This window comes from Arachis stenosperma, chromosome 1 (genome assembly GCF_014773155.1).
Source record: "Arachis stenosperma cultivar V10309 chromosome 1, arast.V10309.gnm1.PFL2, whole genome shotgun sequence".
NCBI lineage: Eukaryota > Viridiplantae > Streptophyta > Magnoliopsida > Fabales > Fabaceae > Arachis > Arachis stenosperma.
In genome coordinates, this window is record NC_080377.1 from 61,340,801 (window position 1) to 61,355,174 (window position 14,374).

At 37.6% G+C, this 14,374-nt stretch overlaps 1 non-coding gene across 1 annotated transcript; it reads left to right on the forward strand.

Moving 5' to 3' along the window:
• The first annotated feature begins 12,498 nt into the window (after positions 1-12,498).
• On the forward strand, positions 12,499-12,606 carry LOC130948436 (small nucleolar RNA R71). The gene has a single exon (XR_009073053.1). It is a non-coding gene; the product is annotated as a small nucleolar RNA R71 (small nucleolar RNA).
• Positions 12,607-14,374: the final 1,768 nt, after the last annotated feature.

The following is a 14,374-nucleotide window of genomic DNA, read 5'->3' on the forward strand; positions in this document are numbered from 1 at the left end:
ACGTTGCAGGCGTTTTACGCCCCTCTATTGGCGTACCACTGCAAAATAAACAGAGGCTAAATTAGGCTATTCTTTAAGAAGCAAAGTATGCCATTCAACTTGATTTGCATGCTACTCAATGGTTCATCCTTAAGCTCAACCTCCAATGCTCAAATTTCCTTATTCATTCTTCAATTATCCAAGGATCAAAAGAGTGGATCAAGCCTATGGAATCAATCTCCATTTAATCTTGAATTTAATGTAATTTGAATTTGTAATTTAGATAGGTTACAAATAGAGGATGAATGGGACACTTTAGGGGATCAGAAATCTCTCTGATCACTCTTCCTCCACTCTTCTTCTGTTCTTTTTTTCATATTTTGTAAGTGACTAATTTCCTGTTCATTGGGAAAAGAACTTTATTGAATTTAATGGATCTATTGTGATTTACTCTTCATCTTCAATTCATCTTTCATTTACTTCTTTAAAAAGAATCTTCGTCCTTCATTCCAAGGATTCAAATCTATTGAAAGATAGTTTGAATCTTATTTGAATTCTTTGAAAACTTGAGAAAGGGATCACAGGAATTGAGCTAAAAGGTCTTTCCCCCAATTTGGTGATTCTGGGTTTTGGAATTGATATGTGACATATAATTAACCCATTGATTGATTCATGAAATTGTGTTGCTCTAAATTAGAGACCAATCTTCATCTCTTCTCATGAGCAATTAGATCAAAGAATTGACAATTGATCAAGTTAAAAGAGATTCAATTACCAAGACATTGAAATTTAATCACTTATGAATTGCCAAGAGATCAATGATTGCATGATTGAAGTAGAGATGAAGAACTATTTGATCCAGAGAATTCAATATCTCTGTACCCCAATAATCTTCTCTTATTCTCTTATTTCCTTTTTTTTTATTAATTTCATTCAATTAATGCACATTTACATTGCTTCTTTTATATTCTTGCAATTTACTTTTTTTGTAATTTACTTTCCCAGTATTTATATTTAGCAATTTATATTTATGTTCTTTATTTCCAAGTCATTTCTTGCTTCCCTTTACTTATTGCTCAGGTCATTTACATTTCATGTTTCTATTATCAACTGTTCCTAATCAAATTAAGAATTGCCTAACTAGAATATTCAATCAATCATTGCTTACTTAATTCCTTAATTCTCGTGGGATCGACACTCACTCACCGTGAGTATATTATATAAAACGACCCAGTACACTTGCCGGTAGTTATGTCAGATTGTAAAATCCCATATCAGCATACGCATGATTGGCATTTCAGAATTAAAAAAATTTCGTACGAATACCATGCATACGCGCAAAAGTGGACTCGTACATACGCATGAGGCATGCGTACGCACAACCACCCAATTTTGTAAAAAATTTATTTTTGTGTTTTTAACTATTTTTTGAGTCTTTTAAACCTCTGTAAACCATGTTTTGAGCTTAGGACTGGTGAAATAGAGGGTAGAGAAACCAGAAATGAGATTGAATAAGTTGAGATAATAATTTGAAGAAGGATGGATCCTGAGATTGAGATATGATGATAATGGTTTATGATTAAGATATAATGAGGATGATTATGAGAATGAGAGAGGATATGAGAATGAGAGAGGATGATGATCGAGTATGAATGAGATATGGTGATGGCTGATGATGATTATGATTAAGAACGGAGTGAAATGCAATTGAGAAAGAAGTCGATAATGGAATTAACTCTGATTTGAGATGTACTTGCCTAGGTAGATGCAATAGAGTGATTCTACTTGCTCTGGGATGTGGTTGAGATGTACCTGCCTGTAGTAATGGCAATTGAGCCCAATACTTTAGAGATGGCTCTAAACCCTTTAAAATAATTTCAGCCCACAGCCCCATGAATTATAAAAACATATTTATAACCCTGGCTCTAATTAAGCCCCACAAAAAAATTAAAATAGGACTGGCCCTACAAGTCCTAAAAGCCCTTATTTTGGTACGCTTGCATTCAGCTCTTATTCAAGAATTGACCTCTTCCTCCCTCACTCCCTGAGACTTGCGCTAAACATGAAGACTGAAGATGAATTCGTGCACTGAAACCTGATGCAGTGAAGCCGAACGTGAATGCGATGCTTCTCGTCCGCCTTGACGTGGTTTTCCTCCTCCTCCCTGACGCGGTGCTCCTCTTCCTCCCTGACCTCGTAACGCGGTGCTCCTCCTTCTCCCTGACGTGGTGCACTTATTTTTGCTTTAGAGAGAGTGTGTTTTTGCTTCAGAGCCCTAAAGATGACTTTCTTCTTCTTCTCTCCTTCTCTTAGAGATTCTGCCTTTCTAGTTTGCTTATTTCTGCTTGATTTCAAATGGAATTTTTCAAATTAGTTTGCCATTGATTTTAGGGAAAAATTGGTCATTGATTCAGGGTACCCTATTCATAATGAAACCATTAAAGAAGAAAATGAATGCTTGTTGTCATTTACATTGCTTTTATTCTGAAGAAACCAATATGCTAACTAAATTTGGAATATTTAGTTTGTAAGTAGTAATGGAACAAAGTATTTTTGAGCCTCCAATATTCGGTTTGTGCTTTCTTTTGATTGTAATTATGAAATTTCTTCAGAACCAATAATGTCGTTTGTGAAAGCATCAATTGTCATTGGAGGGTATCACTGTATCAGTTGGTTGATAATCTTTTAGTCTTTGATTTGGATTCATCAAAATTAAGCTTCAATTCCTCACTATAATTTTGTACATTTTAAGTGAAAATGTTTTATTTTGAGAGTCAAAAAAGATATAGAATTCTTTAATAAGTAGAAATTATCAAGTTAACTTTGGATTTTAAAGTCTTTTATGCAGATGGAAAAATTTATGTGTTGATATTTTGGATCTATAAGGCTTGATTTATTCATTCTTTGTACAATTATATTCTCTTAAATGTCAAATTAGAGTTCCTTTGTTGTTTCTTGACTTCTTAGGATGAAAAAGGCTTGTTCAGTAAAATATTTAGAAACATATTTTGTTCTTATTTAGAACAATTGATTATAAAGTGCAGTTTGGTGCAAAAGGTTATAAAGTGGGTTGTTGTTGTTGTTGTAGAATTTTAAATTTTTAATACAAGTATTTCATAATCAATGAATGTTGTTGTTATTGCTATAGAATTTTAATACACATTATTTGGATATGATTAATTGGTTGATTTTAGATGATGAAATTGGTGAAATTCATGAAGAAGAAGTATCAACGGAATCGATGCATTTCCCTCAACATTCATGATTTTAGATGATGAATTTTTGTGTAAACTTTATTTTGATTTTCTAGAGACATTATTGATGGTGGATACTAAGGAGTAAGAAGAAGGGTGATGAGATAGTGAATGTCATGTTTGATTTCTTGATGTATATAGTTAAAAGTTGGATTTAATATGATCAATGCACATTATTAACATTTATTTTTCAATTTCTTTATTTTTTACACATAAAAATGACAAAGGGATAGAACAAGCTAATGACTTTTAATAAGTTTTATGTGTGTTGTTGAGATAGAGAACAATGTAAAAAAAAAGGACCAGGTGGCTCGTGGGTTGGCCCTAGAGCTTTTGGCTCGTGAGGGCTTTTGGCCTTAAGGGCTTTCTAAAAATTTAATCCTATTAGTTATAGCCTTTTATTCTTCTGGCCCTATAAAGTAGGGCCAAAGCCCTATAGGGCCAAAGATATTGACACCACTACTTGCCTGGGTAGATGCAGTAGAGTGATTCTACTTGCTCCAGGATGTAGTTGAGATATACCTACCTGTGTAGATGCAGTAGAGTGATTCTACTTATTCTGGGATGTGGCTCAGATGTAACTACTTGGGTAGATGTAGTGGCATGGTTCCACTTGCACTGGGTTAAGTGAGGACGATAGTTTTATCTCGCTCGTGGAGATTATGAGTTTTGACCTAGCAAGGATTGTAGTGGTGCACTGCTTGCCCAATGTCGTTATAAATATGGGGATCGTGGTGGTTTACTGCCTACGAGTTTTTCAATTAAAAATCTTATGAGGATCGTGGTGGTGTACTGCTCACAATGGTAGGGATTATGGTGGTGTACCACTCACCAGTTGGAAATTATGGTAGTTTACCACACACCAGTTTTAAAGAAGACAATATCCGGGTTAGTAATGCGTGAGCATCTTTTCACTATTTTTTTATTATTTTAGATATGAATTTATTGAGTTTTATTGAGATTTTAGTGTTTGAAGCCTGTTTGGATACTACTTTGAGGTGCATTGTGGTTTTATTTATTTCAAAAAAATCTGGGTGAGTTTGACAGAGTTCGTACAGAAGAAAAAGGAGAAAAATTGTTCTGCCAAGCTGGCACTAAACGTCACTACCTGGTGTTTGGTGCCAGGCATCTTGTGTTGCGTGCAAGGTCTCTGTTGGTGTGGCGCTAAACGCCCTAACTTGGCATTTAGCGCCAAGTGGTCCTAACTTGTGCAAGGATCTCACGCTAGTGGTGCTAAATGTCGAGCCTGGTGTTTAGCGCCAGGAAGACAACAATGCCACCAGTAGCACGAATTTGGTTTGTATGGAAGGCTTCATTTGTGGATTTAGATACTACTTAATTAATTATTTATTTTCTTTTCCTTAGTAGTTAAAACGAAGCACAGTCTTTTGGGCCTTTAGTAGTTATGATTTTATTTTATTTTCAAATCAATTAGGTTAGATATAAAAGGGGAAAAGATTTAGCCATTCGGCCTTTTCTATTCTCTCTTTCTCATTCCGCACTCTACACACCCTTTGAAACCCTAGATTTTCTATGAGTCATGAGCAACTAAACCTCCTGTGTTAAGGTTAGGAGCTCTGTTTATTCTATGGATTAATACTATTGTCACTCTATTTTAATCAATGTATTGATTTATATTCAAGGATTACTTTCATTCTTCATCTTATGAATTTGAGTTTATTGAAAGATAGCTCTTTTTCTACATAAATTATTGTTCATTCTTGGAAAAGTTAACTTACTTGAATAATAGCTTGAAAGTAAATCCTCCTAAACTACTAATCACCTGGACTTAACATGATACGTGACATATAATCATATTATATATGGGTAATTAGGATTTTTGTGGCTAATAAACTAGAATTGGCCTAACCCTTTAATCTTAATTAAGTGACCAAGGATTTGGCGATTGATTAGGTTAAAGGAGAAATCACTAAATAATTAGGGTTTAATCAATTAAAGTTTGCCATGAATTGAATTTTGCATGATTAAAGTAATTGGTAAGAACCATTAATCTAGAAAAATAAATATCTCTGAAACCTTAACTGTTCTCTCACAAAGTTTTCACACCAAATTTATTGTTTGCTTTCTTAATTCTTGAATTACTATTTGATGCTTTTGAAACCAAAACACTATTTTCTGCTTGTCTGACTAAGTGAATCACTCAATCATTGTTGCTTGATCCATCAATCCTCGTGGGATTGACCCTCACTCACTTGAGGTATTACTTGGTACGACCCGATGCACTTGCCAGTTAGTTTGTGGTTTTGAAAATCCGCACCATGTTTTTGGCGCCGTTGCCGGAAATTGCTGTGATTGACAACTATCTGTTGTTTGATTACTTAGATTAGATGTTTTTGCTTTAAATTTGGTTAATTTATTTCTTTAATTTCGAGAAATTAGCTTTAAATTATTTAAAATCTTAACTTAATTTCTGAAATTAAGTTTGGTATCCCTTTAGTTGTTTGATTTTATTTTTCCCAGTTATTTTCCTCTTATTATTTTTGAAATTGGTAGCTTATTTTTCTTTATTAATTTTTGAATTTTTTGTCTTAATTTATACAATTTATTTTATTTTATTTCCTTTACTCAGGTTATCTCACTAGAAATTCTCTTCACTATGACGTAGAGGTTTCCACTTTTTATTGTTTTCTGTTTGTTTATAAGCAGGAACAGGAACAAGAAGCCTCTTATTGACTTTGATCCTGAGATTGAGAAGACTTTGAGACGGCGTTTACAGCAGGCTAGAGCTTACAAGGCTATTGAGAATCTCAAGGATAATTTTGAGAAAGAATCTGGAGACGGCGTTTGCAATAATGTTGTTAATCCCAATGGTCTCAATGCTCCTAATATGCTTGAGCAACCTAGAAGGACACTGGTGCACGAAATTGTGATCATCAATGGCGCCATCAACATGGTACGCTCAATTGCAATCTCAACTCTTTATCACAACTTCGCACAACTAACCAGCAAGTGCACTAGGTCGTCCAAGTAATAAACCTTACGGGAGTAAGGGTCGATCCCACAGAGATTGTTGGTATGAAGCAAGCTATGGTCATCTTGTAAATCTCAGTTAGGCGGATTCAAATGGTTATGGAGGATTAATGATTAAAAGATAAATAAAACATAAAATAAAGATAGAGATACTTATGTAATTCATTGGTGAGAATTTCAGATAAGCGTATGGAGATGCTTTGTCCCTTCCGTCTCTCTGCTTTCCTACTGTCTTCATCCAATCCTTCTTACTCCTTTCCATGGCAAGCTGTATGTTGGGCATCACCGTTGTCAATGGCTACAGTCATGTCCTCTCAGTGAAAATGTTCAACGCGCTCTGTCACAGCACGGCTATTCATCTGTCGGTTCTCGATCATGTCGGAATAGAATCCAGTGATTCTTTTGCGTTTGTCACTAACGCCCCACAATCGCGAGTTTGAAGCTCGTCACAGTCATTCAATCCCTGAATCCTACTCAGAATACCACAGACAAGATTTAGACCTTCCGAATTCTCAAGAATGGCCGCCAATCGATTCTAGCTTATACCACGAAGATTCTGATTAAGGAATCCAAGAGATACACATTCAAGCCTTGTTTGCATGTAGAACGGAAGTGGTTGTCAGGCACGCGTTCATAAGTGAGAATGATGATGAGCGTCACATAATCATCACATTCATCATGTTCTTGGGTGCGAATGAATATCTTAGAACAAGAATAAGATGAATTAAATGGAAAATGGTAGTAATTGCATTGATACTCGAGGTACAGCAGAGCTCCACACCTTAATCTATGGTGTGTAGAAACTCCACCGTTGAAAATACATAAGAACAAGGTCTAGGCATGGCCGAATGGCCAGCCTCCCAAAGAGGGTTCAATCATTAAAACATGATCAAAAGATGATCCTAAGATTGAAAGATTTTCCCAAATACAATAGCAAAAGGTCCTATTTATAGAGAACTAGTAGCCTAGGGTTTACAGAAATGAGTAAATGACGTAAAAATTCACTTCCGGGCCCACTTGGTGTGTGTTTGGGCTGAGCATTGAAGCTTCCATGTGTAGAGACTTTTCTTGGAGTTAAACGCCAGCTTTTGTGCCAGTTTGGGTGTTTAACTCTCACTTTTGTGCCAGTTCCGGCGTTTAACGTCGGGAATTCTGAAGCTGATTTGGAATGCCTGTTTGGGCCATCAAATCTCGGGCAAAGTATGGACTATTATATATTGCTGAAAAGCCCTGGATGTCTACTTTCCAACGCAATTGAGGGCGCGCCAATTGGATTTCTGTAGCTGCATAAAATCTACTTCGAGTGTAGGGAGGTCAGAATCCAACAGCATCTGCAGCCCTTTTCAGCCTCTGAATAAGATTTTTGCTCAGGTCCCTCAATTTCAGCCAGAAAATACCTGAAATCACAGAAAAACACACAAACTCATAGTAAAGTCCATAAAAATGAATTTTGAATAAAAACTAATAAAAATATAATAAAAACTAACTAAAACATACTAAAAGCATACTAAAAACAATGCCAAAAAGCGTATAAATTATCCGCTCATCACAACACCAAACTTAAATTGTTGCTTGTCCCCAAGCAACTGAAAATCAAATAGGATAAAAAGAAGAGAATATACAATGAATTCCAAAAACATCTATGAAGATCAGTATTAATTAGATGAGCGGGGCTTTTAGCTTTTTGCCTCTAAACAGTTTTGGCATCTCACTTTATCCTTTGAAGTTCAGAATGATTGGCTTCTATAGGAACTCAGAATCCTGATAGTGTTATTGATTCTCCTAGTTAAGTATGATGATTCTTGAACACAGCTACTTTATGAGTCTTGGCCGTGGCTCAAAGCACTCTGTTTTCCAGTATCACCACCAGATACATCCATGCCACAGACACATAACTGGGTGAACTTTTTCAGATTGTGACTCAGCTTTGCTAGAGTCCCCAATTAGAGGTGTCCAGGGTTCTTAAGCACACTCTTTTTGTTTTGGATCACGACTTTAACCGCTCAGTCTCAAGTTTTCACTTGACACCTTCACGCCACAAGCACATGGTTAGGGACAGCTTGGTTTAGCCGCTTAGGCCAGGATGTTATTCCTGTAGGCCCTCCTATCCACTGATACTCAAAGCCTTGGATCCTTTTTATTATCCTTGCCTTTTGGTTTAAAGGGCTATTGGCTTTTTCTACTTGCTCTCTTTTTTTTTTTGAATTCACTGCTTTTTCTTGCTTCAAGAATCATTTTTATGATTTTTTCAGATCCTCAGTAACATGTCTCCTTTTTCATCATTCTTTCAAGAGCTAACAATTTTAACATTCATGAACGACAAATTCAAAAGACATATGCACTGTTCAAGCATACATTCAGAAATAAAAAATATTTCCACCACATCAAAATAATTAATCTGTTATAAAATTTGAAATTCATGCTATTCTTCTCTTTTTCAATTAAGAACATTTTTCATTTAAGAAACGTGATGGATTCATAGGACATTCATAACTTTAAGGCATAGACACTAAGACACCAATGATCATAAGACACAAACATAAATAAAATATAAAGCATAATTTTCGAAAAACAGAAAAATAAAGAACAAGGAGATTAAAGAACGGGTCCACCTTAGTGATGGCGGCTTGTTCTTCCTCTTGAAGATCTTATGGAGTGCTTGAGCTCCTCAATGTCTCTTCCTTGCCTTTGTTGCTCCTCTCTCATGATTCTTTGATCTTCTCTAATTTCATGGAGGAGGATGGAATGTTCTTGGTGCTCTACCCTTAGTTGTCCCATGTTGGAACTCAATTCTCCTAGGGAGGTGTTGATTTGCTCCCAATAGTTTTGTGGAGGAAAGTGCATCCCTTGAGGCATCTCAGGGATTTCATGATGAGGAATTTCCTCATGTCCATGAGTGGGATCTCTTGTTTGCTCCATCCTCTTCTTAGTGATGGGCTTGTCCTCATCAATGAGGATGTCTCCCTCTATGTTAATTCCAACTGAATTACAGAGGTGACAAATGAGATGAGGGAAGGCTAACCTTGCCAAGGTAGAGGACCTGTCTGCCACCTTATAAAGTTCTTGGGATATAACCTCATGAACTTCTACTTCCTCTCCAATCATGATGCTATGAATCATGATAGCCCGATCTATAGTAGCTTCGGACCGGTTGCTAGTGGGAATGATTGAGCGTTGGATAAACTCCAACCATCCCCTAGCCACGGGCTTGAGGTCATGCCTTCTCAGTTGAACTGGCTTCCCTTTTGAATCTCTCTTCCATTGAGCGCCCTCTTCACAAATGTCTATGAGGACTTGGTCCAACCTTTGATCAAAGTTGACCCTTCTAGTGTAGGGGTGTTCATCTCCTTGCATCATGGGCAAGTTGAATGCCAACCTTACATTTTCCGGACTAAAATCTAAGCATTTCCCCCGAACCATTGTAAGCCAATTCTTTGGGTCTGGGTTCACACTTTGATCATGGTTCTTGGTGATCCATGCATTAGCATAGAACTCTTGAACCATTAAGATTCCGACTTGTTGAATGGGGTTGGTAAGAACTTCCCAACCTCTTCTTCGGATCTCATGTCGGATCTCCGGATATTCACTCTTTTTGAGTTTGAAAGGGACCTCGGGGATCACCTTTTTCATGGCCACAACTTCATAGAAGTGGTCTTGATGCACCCTTGAGATGAATCTCTCCATCTCCCATGACTCGGAGGTGGAAGCTTTTGCCTTCCCTTTTCTCTTTCTAGAGGTTTCTCCGGCCTTAGGCGCCATAAATGGTTATGAAAAAATAAAAAGTAACGCTTTTACCACACCAAACTTAGAAGGTTTGCTCGTCCTCGAGCAAAAGAGGAAAGAAAAGAGTAGAAGAAGAGGAAATAGAGGAGATGGAGGGGGAGAAGTAGTGTTTAGGTTGTGTGAAAATGAAGGAGTGAAGTAGGGTTTATAAAGGGGTGGAGAGAGGGGTAGGGTGTGACCATTATGGGTGGGTTTGGGAGGGGAAGTGGTTTGAATTTGGATGGTGGGGTAGGTAAGGTTTTATAAAGGATGGATGTGAGTGGTGAAGAGAATGGTGGGATTTGATAGGCGAGGGGTTTTTTTTTTTTGGGGAAGAGGTATTGAGGTGATGGGTGAATGGGTGAAGAAGAGAGAGAGTGGTGGGGTAGGTGGGGATCCTGTGGGGTCCACAGATCCTGAGGTGTCAAGGATAGCTCATCCCTGCACCAAGTGGCATGTAAAATGCCCTTTCTACCAATCCTGGCGTTAAACGCCGGGTTGCTGCCCTTTTCTGGCGTTAAACGCCAGTTTGGTGCCCCTTTCTGGCGTTAAACACCCAGAATGGTGCCAGACTGGGCGTTAAACGCCCATTTGCTGCCCTTACTGGCGTTTAAATGCCAGCATGCTTTTCCTCCAGGGTGTGCTGTTTTTCTTTCTGTTTTTCATTCTATTTTTACTTTTTCAATTGTTTTTGTGACTTCACATGATCATCAACCTATAGAAAACATAAAATAACAATGGAAAATAGATAAATATAACATTGAGTTGTCTCCCAACAAGCGCTTCTTTAATGTCAGTAGCTTGACAGTGGGCCCTCATGGAGCCTCACAGATGTTCAGAGTAATGTTGGAACCTCCCAACACCAAACTTAGAGTTTGAATGTGGGGGTTCAACACCAAACTTAGAATTTGGTTGTGGCCTCCCAACACCAAACTTAGAGTTTGATGTGGGGGCTCTGTTTGACTCTGTTTTGAGAGAAGCTCTTCATGCTTCTTCTCTATAGTTACAGAGGGATATCCTTGAGCCTTAAACACAAAGGATTCTTCATTCACTTGAATGATCAATTCTCCTCTGTCAACATCAATCACAGCCTTTGCTGTGGCTAGGAAGGGTCTGCCAAGGATGATGGATTCATCCATGCACTTCCCAGTCTCTAGGACTATGAAATCAGCAGGGATGTAATGGTCTTTAATCTTTACCAGAACATCCTCTACAAGTCCATAATCTTGTTTTCTTGAATTGTCTGCCATCTCTAGTGAGATTCTTATAGCTTGTACCTCAAAGATCCCTAGCTTCTCCATTACAGAGAGAGGCATGAGGTTTATGCTTGACCCTAGGTCACACAGAGCCTTCTCGAAGGTCATGGTACCTAATGTACAAGGTATTGAGAACTTCCCAGGTCCTGTCTCTTTTGAGGTAATCTCTGCCTAGTCAAGTCATCCAGTTCTTTGGTGAGCAAAGGGGGTTCATCCTTCCAAGTCTCATTACCAAATAACTTGTCATTTAGCTTCATGATTTCTCCAAGGTACTTAGCAACTTGCTCTTCAGTGACATCTTCGTCCTCTTCAGAGGAAGAATACTCATCAGAGCTTATGAATGGCAGAAGTAAATCCAATGGAATCTCTATGGTCTCAGTGTGAGCCTCAGATTCCCATGGTTCCTCATTAGGGAACTCATTGGAGGCCAGTGGACGTCCATTGAGGTCTTCTTCAGTGGCGATCACTGCCTCTTCCTCCTCTCCAAATTCGGCCATGTTGATGGCCTTACACTCTCATTTTGGATTCTCTTCTGTATTGCTTGGAAGAGTACTAGGAGGGAGTTCAGTAACTTTCTTACTCAGCTGACCCACTTGTGCCTCCAAGTTTCTAATGGAGGACCTTGTTTCAGTCATGAAACTTTGAGTGGGTTTGATTAGATTAGAGACCATGGTTGCTAAGTCAGAGTGGCTCTGCTTAGAATTCTCTGTCTGTTGCTGAGAAGATGATGGAAAAGGCTTGCCATTGCTAAACCTGTTTCTTCCACCATTATTGTTGTTGAAACCTTGTTGAGGTCTCTGTTGATCCTTCCATGAGAGATTTAGATGATTTCTCCATGAAAGATTATAGGTGTTTCCATAAGGTTCTCCCACGTAATTCACCTCTTCCATTGATGGGTTCACAGGATCATAAGCTTCTTCTTCAGATGAAGCGTCCTTAGTACTGCCTGGTGCAGCTTGCATTCCAGACAGACTTTGAGAAATCATATTGACTTGCTGCGTCAATATTTTGTTCTGAGCTAATATGGCATTCAGAGTATCAATCTCAAGAACTCCTTTCTTCTGATTCGTCCCATTGTTCACAGGATTCCTTTCAGAAGTGTACATGAATTGGTTATTTGCAACCATTTCAATGAGTTCTTGAGCTTCTGCAGGCGTCTTCTTCAGATGAAGAGATCCTCCAGCAGAGCTGTCCAATGACATCTTGGACAGTTCAGACAGACCATCATAGAAGATACCTATGATGCTCCATTCAGAAAGCATGTCAGAAGGACACTTTCTGATCAATTGTTTGTATCTTTCCCAAGCTTCATAGAGGGATTCACCTTCCTTCTGTCTGAAGGTTTGGACTTCTACTCTAAGCTTACTCAATTTTTGAGGTGGAAAGAACTTTGCCAAGAAGGCATTGACTAGCTTTTCCCAAGAGTTCAGGCTTTCTTTAGGTTGTGAGTCCAACCATATCCTAGCTCTGTCTCTTACAGCAAAAGGGAATAGCATAAGTCTGTAGACCTCAGGGATAGAGATTTGCAAGAATTCAGCTAAAAACTAATGAGGATCTTCCAATGGAAGTCCATGGAACTTACAATTCCGTTGCATTAGAGAAACTAATTGAGGCTTAAGCTCAAAGTTGTTTGCTCCAATGGCAGGGATAGAGATGCTTCTCCCATAGAAGTCGGGAGTAGGTGCAGTAAAGTCACCCAGCACCTTCCTTGCATTGTTGGCATGTTGTTGTTTTTGGCTGCCATGTCTTCTTCTTGTTTGAAGATTTCTGTTAGGTCCTTTACAGAGAGTAGTGCTTTAGCTTCTCTTAGCTTTCGTTTCAAGGTCCTTTCAGGTTCAGGGTCAGCCTCAACAAGAATGCTTTTGTCTTTGCTCCTGCTCATATGAAAGAGAAGAGAACAAGAAAATATGGAATCCTCTATGTCACAGTATAGAGATTCCTTGAGATGTCAGAGGAAAAGAAGAATAGAAAGAGGAGGTAGAAGAAGAAGAATTCGAACTTATCAAGGGAGATATAGTTTGAATTGTTGATAGTTGAGGAGTGTTAGTTCTTAAATAGAAGGATGTGAGAAGAGGGGAAGAATTTTCGAAAATAAATTAAAAGATTTTGAAGAAATTTTGAAAAATTGAAGAATGATTTTTGAAAATTAAAGTTGGGAAAGAAATAAAGTGATTTTTGAAAAAGATTTTGAAATTAGAAATCAAAAAGATTGAAAATTATTTGGAAAAAGATGTGATTAAGAAGATATGATTGAAGAGTTATGGTTTTAAAAAGATATGATTGAAAAGATATGATTGAGAAACATTTTAAAAAGATTTGATTTTTAAAATTAATGACTTGGCTAACAAGAAATTTAAAGGATATGATTCAAACATTAAGCTTTTTTAACAGAAAAGGCAACATACTTGAAATGTTGAATCAAATCATTAATTGTAGGCAAGTATTTTTGAGAATGGAAAGAAATTGATTTTGAAAATATATGATTGAAAAGATATGGTTTGAAAAAGATTTGATTTTGAAAAATTATGAAAACTTAAAAAAAATTTGAATTAAAAACAAAATCTTCCCTCTTGTATCATCCTGGCGTTAAACGCCCAGAATGGTATCCATTCTGGCGTTTAATGATGACAAGTCATCATATACCCATTTTTCAAGCTAATTTCACTTGTTTCACTAGTCTTTATGCACTTTCTTGCATCCTAAGTAAGCAATTTGGAATGAAAATGCATAACTTCTTTAAATCAAACAACCACCATTAAATTGATGCTAAATCATGAGGTTTGAGCTAAAATTTATTGATTTTTAATGAATTATAAACCTTATGAGTCTAGAGATACTTTGATTGGTTGTTTTGGTTTCTTGTAGGTGAAGAAAGGAAGAAAAGAAGAAAAACATGGCTTAAGAAGTGTGGCCAAGAGAAGAAAAGTGTGGTGCAACATAGAAGAAGGAAACAAACACTGCCCTCCACGAGAGCACACTACCCTCCAGGAGAGCAGCATAATGAACCAAGCCTTTAAAAGCATCACTGCCCTGCCCACAACAAGAGCAGACCACAATTCTATTCCAAGGACCAAAGGAAGCAAAAACTCTGCCCTGCCCTTCTCAAGAGCAATATCGGGCTTTCATGAAAAA